This window comes from Rutilus rutilus (assembly GCF_951802725.1).
Source record: "Rutilus rutilus genome assembly, chromosome: 11".
In the NCBI taxonomy this organism is placed as follows: Eukaryota; Metazoa; Chordata; class Actinopteri; order Cypriniformes; family Leuciscidae; genus Rutilus; species Rutilus rutilus.
In genome coordinates, this window is record NC_140216.1 from 37,286,735 (window position 1) to 37,298,910 (window position 12,176).

Below are 12,176 nucleotides of genomic sequence, written 5' to 3' on the forward strand. Positions count from 1 at the left end.
AGGGACCATCTGCAAAGTGCAAACCCGAAGGAAAGCTCGTTTTAAGAAGAAGATTTAAATATTAAAACAATGTTATTTGTGTAGTAACAATATTCAGCTCACGAGATATTGAACGCGGAACTCCGCGAATATGCGAATATAAAATCAACTTTACCCAAGTTGCCAACTTGGGTAGAAATAGTTTCAGGTTTGATATTTGCTGCATATTTTTACTTTTGTGTAGGCTACTGTACATACAGTACGCAAATATGTTTTATGTAAAAGTTACAGTAATTCACCAAAGGGATTTTTTTTCATGTTCCAAAGGTTGTAGTATGGTCCTACTGACCAGACTGACTTACTACATGTGAAATTTTGACAATACCTCCCTTACTGTACGTTCAGTATACAAATATTAATTAAAAAATATTACAGCAATTCACCTAAAGTATTTTTTCCTGTTCCAAAGGCTGTAGTGCTTTCCTAGTGATCAGACTGACTTACTACAGGTGGAATTTTGACAATACCTCCTTTACTGTACGTACAATAAACAAATATGTTTAAAAAAAAATTACAGTAATTCCCCTAAAGTATTTTTTCCTGTTCCAAAGGTTGTAGTGCTTTCCTAGTGATCAGACTGACTTACTACAGGTGTAATTTAGACAATACCTCCTTTACTGTACGTACAATAAACAAATACGTTTAAGAAAAAATTACAGTAATTCCCCTAAAGTATTTTTTCCTGTTCCAAAGGCTGTAGTGCTTTCCTAGTGATCAGACTGACTTACTACAGGTGAAATTTTGACAATATCTCCCTTACTGTAAGTATAGTACAAACATATTATTATTAAAAAGTTACTGTAATTTCTCCTTTTTTCATGTTCCAAAGGTTATAGTATGTTCCCAGTGATCACTCTACTCAATTAACTTGGATAAATGTATTAGGTAAAAGTATGTATTAAGGCCCTTTCACACCGGATGCGTAACGAAAAAGCGAATAGTTCGTGTGCGAATAGTTCGCGTCAAAACCCATCACATGAGCCGCGTAAACACGGTCTCTATCTCTGTCTTTGACGATTAGCTTTCTATCCCAAATGTAGTTTAGCCTGCTAGCCTACACAGCACAGGACTATACAACAACTAAAACTATCACACAACATACTCACAGTCGTGATAACCGAGTTGGTTGGCAATGCTATGCCACACAATCATTGTCCTTGTAGTATGCGATTGGCTGAAGCCTTTTCTGTCGCCGCAAAAGAAAAAAAAAATCGACATCGAAACGAAAAAAATAAAATTCGTTTTTTCGCCGCAGCACATTCGCGTTCGGTGTGAAAGCACTCATTACACAAACAGCTGATCAAAAAATAAAACCATAGCGCGAATTATTCGTGCGTCAAAATCGCATCCAGTGTGAAAGGGCCTTTAGAACTGCTGTTCCTTGTACAACACAATTCTTTCATTGATTAAAAAAAGCAGATATTTTAGGTTAATAATATTTTCAATGTTATAAATAAGCAACACCCTTATTGTAATTATTCAAGTTAAGTTTTTGTTATGAAGTCCTGAAGAAGTGGATTCTGGAACACACTGCTGCTTCAATGTACATCTAATGAGTGATTATAATCAAGGTATTAATCAATAGTTTTCCTTCTATATATCAAATGAGTTGAATGAATTCTCTAGGCTCATGAGATTTTACTTTGTTATAGAAATTATCAGTGTGATTATCGAAAATGTTATTTCATGTATCCTTTAAATGTCTGTATTTGATATCTGAGGTGTAACGTATGGGTCTGGCCCATGCCAGGAATGCAGTAACAGTGCTTGCTCATTTAGCCTGGCTTCCAGAGATGAAATATGGATTTCTTTAACAGGTGTCACTACATCCATCTGCTTTTCTAGGCTACCCTGATAGCAATGGTCTCAGGAGTCATTGAAACCTATAGTTGAGAGACCATTTCTTAGTTAAAGTCTTTACTTTACAGTTAGATTTAAAGTATCCTCTCCTTGAGATAAATAACATGTTATATTAATGTTTTGAGAAGACTCTCCTCCTCACCAAATCCAATCTTGAAGAAACTGTGTCTGTGTGTGTTAGTATTTTGGTTACATGTTAAGGAACAAGTGGAAATATAGCTGCAAGCAGCGATACGGGGCCAAGCTGAAGCAGCAGCAAGAGCAGTAATAGTAAAAACAGCAGAAATTGAAGAAAAAAGAGCTGGTTTAGAAGTATAGGTGAAAATGAACTCAAAATGAACAGAAGTTCAGATGAGAATGAACATATAATGAACAAGACATACATTAATCCAAGAGGAAGAAAGATTAGTACAACGTTGAATAATAAAGGAATCGACATGACACAATTTTTTTTAAATCATCCCACACGGGGCTCAAACCCATTATCTCTGGGTCAGATACCTGTCACTCATATCATTGCGCCACTGGGAAGTTGCGTTTTTAGCAAGATGAAGAAGGTCCAGTAGTTCAAGTGAGAAGCAATTCAAAATGAATAATTTTTGTATAAATTTGCTGCATGTTGTATTTATCGAGTTCGCTCACATATAGACACCATGTCTGGAACAGAAGCAACTTTTACACCACAATACCTCTTGCGGTCTGGGAATGTGCCACACAGGATTCAAACCCACAACCAGAATGGTTCAGGGCTCGTGGCACGTGGTTTAGCAGCTTGCGCCACTCAGTTGACGCTGTCTTACCAAGCTGCCGAGGAGAGGCTTAAGTGTAAGAATGAGCACACAAAGGCATGTTAACCAGATTAGTTAAGTTAGCAAGTAAAGTTAGCTTAATGCTAATGTAGTTTATGGTTAGCCTTATAGCTGAAGAGCCACATTAGAAAGAATGGCATCAGGTTAGCATGCTAACCAATTAGCATGCTAAGCTAACTACCATAAGGCAACAAATATGGGTCAAATTTGGATAAAAGTAGCGAAAAGCAGGAACGATAGCAAAAATAAAAAATCTGTTCAGTCACTTCTGTGTGGCTTGGTCCAAAGATCATCTGAGCCAATTTTTGTAAAAATTGAACAAAATTTGAATGAGGAGTAGCACAAAAAAATTGAACACTGTACTTTTCAAAATGGCCACTACTGTAATGGGCAGAGTCTTAATGTAAGATATTGATTGTGATCACCATAATGAGTGGAATCAGGTGTACTAAGTGTCATTTTACATCTATTTACATTCACATCTAGATCAAAGGGTTCAAAAGCTATAATCCTTTTAATGTTGAATTTTTGAACTGGTGGTGGCGCTATAGAGTTGGTCCTAGACTGGAGACTCAAAAATTGGTCCAATTACTATTCATTACAATCACTACAAGTGTGGAAGGTCACGACGTGCCTAAATTCAGGGTCCGAATGTCAGCCGCATAATTGATGGAGATATGCTTCAGTCTATCTATGTGTAGAAAATGTGTGATTATTTATTAGCCAATCAGAACCTACTTTTGATCACTGGTTCTGATTCTTGACTTCTGCCTGATAATAAACTGCAAACATTCTTCAGTAAAATTTCCTTTAATTTATTATAATTCTGACTCTTGTCTTAAATTGAGTGCACTTCTAACTCCTGGTCTTAATAAATCATATCTGGTCCATGGGTCTTTAACTGTAAGTCCCAAAATACAGATATACAATGGTAATCCATATTGCAACAAGGACAATAAAGCAGAAGTTTCAACAGATATTCTTTAATGATGTTCCACTGTTTAAGGTACACAGTGAGCACAACCATTGGGCATCTTTTTCAGGTAGCTTGTCTGGTGATAGTCCAATGCAGCATACATTGGGTACCATCTTTGGCACTGTTCACGTTGGTAAACATGACAAGGATTAACAATGTAACAAACCACTAACAGTTATAGTTATGTGTGTTAACCAATTACATAATGCAATGAATAAATATTAAATAACATGTTCAATTGCTTAAATATTTTTGTTTACCCAAAGTAGTCCTGACTGGAAACATTTGAAAAAAATGTATTCAAACACACACATTTGTTTTACTTAAACTTTTACATCACTTCACTAAAAGAAAATATAGTAAAGTAAAAAGTACTTGACAAAACAATCAATTAAAGGGTTTATGATAATATAAGAACAACTTAAACCAAGAGAGGATCAACAACAGCAAAATTTTGAAGAGGTGATATTGAAATATTACTCTAACCACAAGGAATTAATTACAACTTTTATGTATAATCTCAGTGGAACAATTAGAAAGATAATAGAAATAAAACAGTGCACTGTACAGTATCTTGAATGCCTCCATGATCTTGCTGTTCATTATCTGTCAGATTTGCTGCACCAATGCGTACTGGTTCAGTCACTACTGTTAATAATAATGTAGCCCCTATTAATGTACTACAACCTTAAACAAACAAAACCCCTTTTAGTGAATTACAGTTATTATATATATTATTATGTAAAACAGTATTATTAGGTATTGTCAAAATTTCACCTGGAGTAAGTCAGTGTGGTCACTAGGAAAGCACTACAATCTTTGGAATATATATATAAAAAACACTATAGGTGAATTACAGTCTATTACATAAACATATGTAATAAACACATGTAATAATGTTTATTACATAAAAATATTTGATAATTGTACAGTAAAGGAGGTATTGTCAAAATTTCACCTGTAGTAAGTCAGACAGGTCACTAGGAAAGTACTACACCCTTTGGAACGCGGAAAAATAGTTACGGTCAATTACAGTAAATTTTTCATAAACCTATTTGATAATAGTATATACAGTAAGGGAGTTATTGTCAAAATTTCACCTGTAGTAAGTCAGTCAGGTCACTAGGAAAGTACTACACCCTTTGGAACACGAAAAAATACTTAGGGTGAATTACAGTATTTTTTTAAAAAACATATTTGTCAACTGTACGTACAGTAAGGGACTTTTTGTCCAAATTTCACCTGTAGTAAGTCAGTCTGGTCTGTAGGAAAACACTACAGCCTTTGGAACACGAAAAAATACTTAGGGTGAATTACAGTAATTTTTAAAAAAATGTATTTGTCAACTGTACGTACAGTAAGGGAGTTTTTGTCAATTTCACCTGTAATAAGTCAGTCCTTTCACTAGGAAAGTACTACAACCTTTGGGATATAAAAAAAAAACACTATAGGTGATTTACAGTTTATTTCATAAACATATGTAATAAACATATGTAATAATATGCTCATTACATAAACATATTTGATAATTGTACAGTAAGGGAGATATTGTCAAAATTTCACCTGTAGTAAGTCAGTCTGGTCACTAGGAAAGCACTACAACCTTTGGAACATGAAAAAATACTTGGGGTGAATTACAGTAATTAAAAAAAAAAAAACATGTCAACTGTACGTACAGTAAGGGAGTTTTTGTCAATTTCACCTGTAGTAAGTCAGTCTGGTCACTAGGAAAACACTACAGCCTTTGGAACACGAAAAAATACTTAGGGTGAATTACAGTAATTTTTTAAAAAACATATTTGTCAACTGTACGTACAGTAAGGGAGTTTTTGTCAAAATTTCACCTGTAGTAAGTCAGTCTGGTCCTTAGGAAAGCACTACAGCCTTTGGAACACGAAAAAATACTTAGGGTGAATTACAGTAATTTTTTTAAAAACGTATTTGTCAACTGTACGTACAGTAAGGGAGTTTTTGTCAAAATTTCACCTGTAGTAAGTCAGTCTGGTCCGTAGGAAAGCACTACAACCTTTGGAACATGCAAAAATGATTTAGGTGAATTACAGTAATTTTTTCATAAACTTATTTGATAATTGTACGTACAGTAAGGGAGGTATTGTCAACATTTCACGTGTAGTAAGTCAGTCTGGTCACTAGGAAAACACTACAGCCTTTGGAACACGAAAAAATGATTTAGGTGAATTACAGTATTTTTTTAAAAAACATATTTGTCAACTGTACGTACAGTAAGGGAGTTTTTGTCAAAATTTCACCTGTAGTAAGTCAGTCTGGTCACTAGGAAAACACTACAGCCTTTGGAACACGAAAAAATGATTTAGGTGAATTACAGTAATTTTTTTAAAAACATATTTGTCAACTGTACGTACAGTAAGGGAGTTTTTGTCAAAATTTCACCTGTAGTAAGTCAGTCTGGTCCGTAGGAAAGCACTACAACCTTTGGAACATGCAAAAATGATTTAGGTGAATTACAGTAATTTTTTCATAAACTTATTTGATAATTGTACGTACAGTAAGGGAGGTATTGTCAACATTTCACGTGTAGTAAGTCAGTCTGGTCACTAGGAAAGCACTACAGCCTTTGGAACATGAAAAAATTATTTAGGTGAATTACAGTAATTTAAAAAATATATATTTGTCAACTGTACATACAGTAAGGGAGTTTTTGTCCAAATTTCACCTGTATTAAGTCAGTCTGGTCACTAGTAAAGCACTACAGCCTTTGGAACACAAAAAAATACTTAGGGTGAATTACAGTAATTTTTTAAAAAACGTATTTGTCAACTGTACGTACAGTAAGGGAGTTTTTGTCAATTTCACCTGTAATAAGTCAGTCTGGTCCGTAGGAAAGCACTACAACCTTTGGAACATGCAAAAATGATTTAGATGAATTACAGTAATTTTTTCATAAACTTATTTGATAATTGTACGTACAGTAAGGGAGGTATTGTCAACATTTCACGTGTAGTAAGTCAGTCTGGTCACTAGGAAAACACTACAGCCTTTGGAACACGAAAAAATGATTTAGGTGAATTACAGTATTTTTTTTAAAAACATATTTGTCAACTGTACGTACAGTAAGGGAGTTTTTGTCAAAATTTCACCTGTAGTAAGTCAGTCTGGTCACTAGGAAAACACTACAGCCTTTGGAACACGAAAAAATGATTTAGGTGAATTACAGTAATTTTTTTAAAAACATATTTGTCAACTGTACGTACAGTAAGGGAGTTTTTGTCAAAATTTCACCTGTAGTAAGTCAGTCTGGTCCGTAGGAAAGCACTACAACCTTTGGAACATGCAAAAATGATTTAGATGAATTACAGTAATTTTTTCATAAACTTATTTGATAATTGTACGTACAGTAAGGGAGGTATTGTCAACATTTCACGTGTAGTAAGTCAGTCTGGTCACTAGGAAAACACTACAGCCTTTGGAACACGAAAAAATGATTTAGGTGAATTACAGTAATTTTTAAAAAAACGTATTTGTCAACTGTACGTACAGTAAGGGAGTTTTTGTCCAAATTTCACCTGTAGTAAGTCAGTCTGGTCACTAGGAAAGCACTACAGCCTTGGAACACGAAAAAATACTTAGGGTGAATTACAGTAATTTTTTTAAAAACATATTTGTCAACTGTATGTACAGTAAGGGACTTTTTGTCAAAATCTCACCTGTAGTAAGTCAGACTGGTCACTAGGAACATGCTACAACCTTCGGATAGTAAAAAATCCTTTTGGTGAATTAATGTAATTTTATTCTAAAAATATGTATGTACATTATGTATAGTGAGGCAGGTTTCCTAAATACAATCATTATAATTCACTTTTTATTGTTGCTAAAGTACAATCAATAGCATTAGAAGACATAATGTGAGAGATATTTGCTGGTACATCTGTACTTTGCAAAAATGTAGTTGTCTGTTTGCACACAATGAAAAATAATAGAACTTTTTAGACGGTCCCTATCTTGTTTCCCACACTACATTGGACATTCAGTGGACATTCGCAACTTTGTATGCCATTAAAACAATATTTGCCCATTGTGATCGATTGTGGAGAGTGTTGTAGTTCACCATCTTTGTCCTAAAGATCATGTAGCTGCTTTTATTTTGCAAAAATGTGCTTTATTGCGCTTGTTATTGAGACAGTTTTTAAGCAAAAAAGTGTGAATGTGCGAATATAAAACCAACTTTACCTAAGTCAGTGACGTCAGAGCACCTCCTATATTTAGCTACACATTAACATTTGTCCCTGTAGTCACACATTTACATTTGTGGGCATTAAGTGTTTTGGGACTGATTTTTCTCTCAGATTAATCTCAGCATTTGTATATAACCAATGCAAGTGGTCCAAAGAAGAAATATTTGTAGCTACACATTTCTCAGGCGAGGCAAGGCGCATCTCAAACAAGCCTAATATTAGTGCTCGCTACTCAAATCGCAACTCGTTAAATGGATTATTTTGAAAAAGTATTGAAGTTTCAATGTTAAGCATTAATGCAACAGTTCACATTTTCAAAACAATGTATAGTTTGTGTAATATAAATCGTCTGAGCTGTTTTACCTGATTGATTATTAGTGTAACGTTTGATCAGGCACCAGTCCATCAGAGGGAGCCACCACCTGAATATTGAACTCTGTTACTTCCTGTTCCTGCCACATCATTTTCTGTCTTGTCATTTCCTGTCACCCTGTATTTAAGCCATGTGCTATCACTGCCTTATTGTGAAGCATTGCCAGTTCTCTGCCTTACTAAGCATTCTCCAATTCTCTGTTGATGATTACAGTTATGACCATTGGTTTGCCTTTTGATTGCTGTTTGTTGGATTTGTCTGACATTGGATTGTTTTACCTGTGCTTCGACCAAGGCCTGTGACCTGACTACGAGTTGTGACTATTGTTTGGATTTTATGCTCAGATCTTTTAATAAAGACCCGCTTATACATCTTCCTCACAATTAGCCTACAGGCATTCAGATAAATAGGTGGACACAGCAGAGGCAGAGCAAACAATATGCGAATAACCCATTGGCTGGAAGCTTACGCTGCTATTTTGAACCTAATCGGAACAAGAGGCAGTTGAAGAATGACGTATATAATTAAAATATTTATCTGACTCCAATATAATTAATCTGACTCCATTAAAGTTGTTGTTATTCTTTAACCTCTTATTCTTTAAAGGTAAATGTTACGACCGTCTAGGGGTCTGTGTCGTAACTAAAAAAAAAGAGTGAAATGAGTCTCACTACCAGAGAGATTAGGAAAAACGTATTTACTTTTATTTACGGGCAAAAGGAAACAAATTCCAACTTCAGAGGATGACAAGGCCAAAATAATAAACAAAAACCCCCTTCGTGTTAGATAAACTAAATTCCTAAACCAAAAGAAAAGAAAATGAAATACACAATCCTTCCCTAACTCCCTAAATAAAAAACAGAGTGCAAAATATATACATAAAAAGAAATGGCGTCAAACCTCCTACAGCCCTTAATACGTTGACAGCAGTGGCGGAACTAGAGTTTTATACATGGGGTGGCCACTGCTACTTTCGGGGGTACACAGTACACACACACACACACAGTGGAAAAGCTTATGGAAGGAATTGGGTCACTCTGTTTGTGTCTATAAGTGTTGAACATCCAAAATATTTGCAGAAAACAAAGCTTAAGCACCAAGGAGATAAGATACCGTAGCATGTGTCTGTTATGTACTGCTGCGTTTATTTACAAAAAAGCTCACATTTACAAAATAAAACCTGTTTTTTTAATTGTACTTGAAAAATGTAAACAATTGTATTGCCCATCAATATAAAATCTTATCCTAGGAAGATTTAATACAACATAATTCTTTCTTTATAATAATTCTTTCTAATTATAATTATTTTTTTGTGTTCATTTTTGGGTGAACTATCCTTTTAATCTGGCAAAATCATCTCAACTTAAATTCCTGAATTGGGTATGTGATTGACTGCCTGTGTCTGGTAGATGCTCTGACCTGTTGCTGGTCCTGAAGTCTGACCACACTGACTCTGACTAGCCAGTGGTGATGCAAGGGCTGGGGTCTGTTTGCACCTGATCTGCCTGTTAGTCATTTTAAGCCAAAATGGGGGTCAACCTTGAACAAATTGCAACAGAAGCAAACTCAACAGAAGCAAGAGATTGGGTTTGGGACTGGGTCTGTGTGACTGTTTCTGGGGGACGAGTCTGAGGGAAGAACAGGAGACAATGGTAAGGAGAATGCAAAGGACAAAAGGTAAAATAAAAAGTGAATCCCCAGAAACAGTTTTCGAAACTTTCCCCTAATGGGATTCTTCTGGACTTTTTTTCCTTACTCAGGACATATTGAGGATACAAAATTATTTGAGTTTGCTTCTGTTGCAATTTGTTTAACCTTTTTTCATAAAATGACTGGACTATGTTTGTGCTTATTTAAAAAGTACTCTGATATCTCTCCCTTTCTTTTCATGTTTAATTGACCCTGTTCAAAAATATGACAAATTTAAAATATGATTCCATTCATATTTATATTCTAATCATCATCCAATTACCAACATTTTTATCTTAACTCTTTCTCGCAGTAGCCTATTAAAAAAAAAAAAAAATGGTGTTTTTGGTAATTTTCACAATTTCATGGCACCCCAGAATATTTTGTTGTATGAATATCTGAACATACCAAAAGAATGAACAGACAAAAAATTGTTTTATTCTAGCTTTGTGCGTCTTTTTTTATCAACACTTGAATGTTGGCAAGTTTCATAAGAAGCAACATGAGCAAAAAGCTGAGAAAAATCGCATTTTTATCAAAGACTACATCTAGATCAGATTCAGAATGATGATCAAAACACAGTAGATCGAGTCCATCAACACCCTACACCCATAAAGCTTCATAGTCATCGCATTATGATATCACTTGTTTCTGCTCTTCTTTGCCTCCGTTTTGATCTCCTATCCTCACATTAGCTAGAACATTTGTATACTGTAACGTACACACGGCAAGGTACTGCATATGCGTGTATTAGGCCTAATATAGGCTATTCGGAGCAAACCACCCTGATGCTAAACCTTAAAAACTTACTTCAAATATGATGTTTTCTTATTCGGTGAAGTTCGGTATCTTGCAATCATCTCTCGTCCTCTGCTCGTCCGTTTGAAAACTGCGCGCGCGCCGCGCTGCCTGCGAACGGAAATTTTTTTTTTTTAAATCAGCAACTGCCAGTAGCAAATAAAAATTTTGGACCCCGGACCCCCCTCTGGCTCCGCCACTGGCACAGTACAAATCACCCAATATTTACATAAGGTAATTTAGACAATACAGATTCATATCAATAGCAGGACATAGCATTAAACGAACTCTTTCTCTCTGGCAAGATACTCGATCCTACGAAGAGCGAATTAAAAGGCAGCGACGCAAGCACGCGGTGGCACAAAGGGCATCTGGAAGGTGTTTGGGGTGGTCCTTTTATTCTGGTTGGTTGTGGAGACGAACCAATCGCCGCGTCCGGTGAATTATCTGGAGGAACACCCATCTGAAAAGCAAGCAAAATACCCAGAAGGGACACCAGAGGGCAGAATAACACACAAACTCCTAACAGTAAAGGTCTTTCTTAGAACTGATAGGAAAACGTAGGATTTAACCTGAACGTTTAGATAACGATTAGATAAGTTATAATCAGTTTAGCTTTAAACATCATCAGTGATAAAAGGAATGATTCTCAAAGCCTTTAAAGCAGGCAAAGTTATTTATTAAGTTACATGTTTAAATATACAGACATGCACTGTATGAGGTTACGCACTGGTGTGTGGGAGTGGCAGGGTTAAAGCCTTTCTCCCAGATCAACAGTTCTACCACAAAGACTCGGGAGAATAAATACCGTAACAATTATACATTTATTAACAGCCCAGCAAGCAATTATGATATAAAGTTCTTTGGCGTAGGCCCTGTCCGTAGCTCGCAATCCGAGGGTCCGGACTCTGCCTGAAGATGAAGGCAGGGGCGCAGCCGACCCTCTGTGAGGTATGGACAGGACCATCCTGTTGATGGCGGGGAGGATGAAGGTGAATGAAAGCATCAGCATCTACGAACCCAGACATGTGTAAGTACCGATCTTTTATACTACAAGTATTAGAACATAATTGGATAGATGAGAAGGTAATAAGTGACTTAACAATTTAGTCTTCCCAGCAGGTCTTACACTAAAGCTTTCATTTACCTTTCCTTCTTATACCCTGAGCAAAGCATTGTTAAACATGAGTGGAATACCAACACCGAAACCGACCGACAGGAAACCAAAAGATGAGGCAAATGGGTGGTGATCAAGAGGGGGAGAAGAACATTAACATATTCTCCTTAAAGGGTAACTCTCGCCAAATTGAACCTATAGGCTATTTTTTTATCTACCCGAGTCAAACATTCGTGTAATAGCATAATTAGAATGGAAACGTCACTTTTAAGATTGACCGTATTTTCGTTTTCGGTCAAAA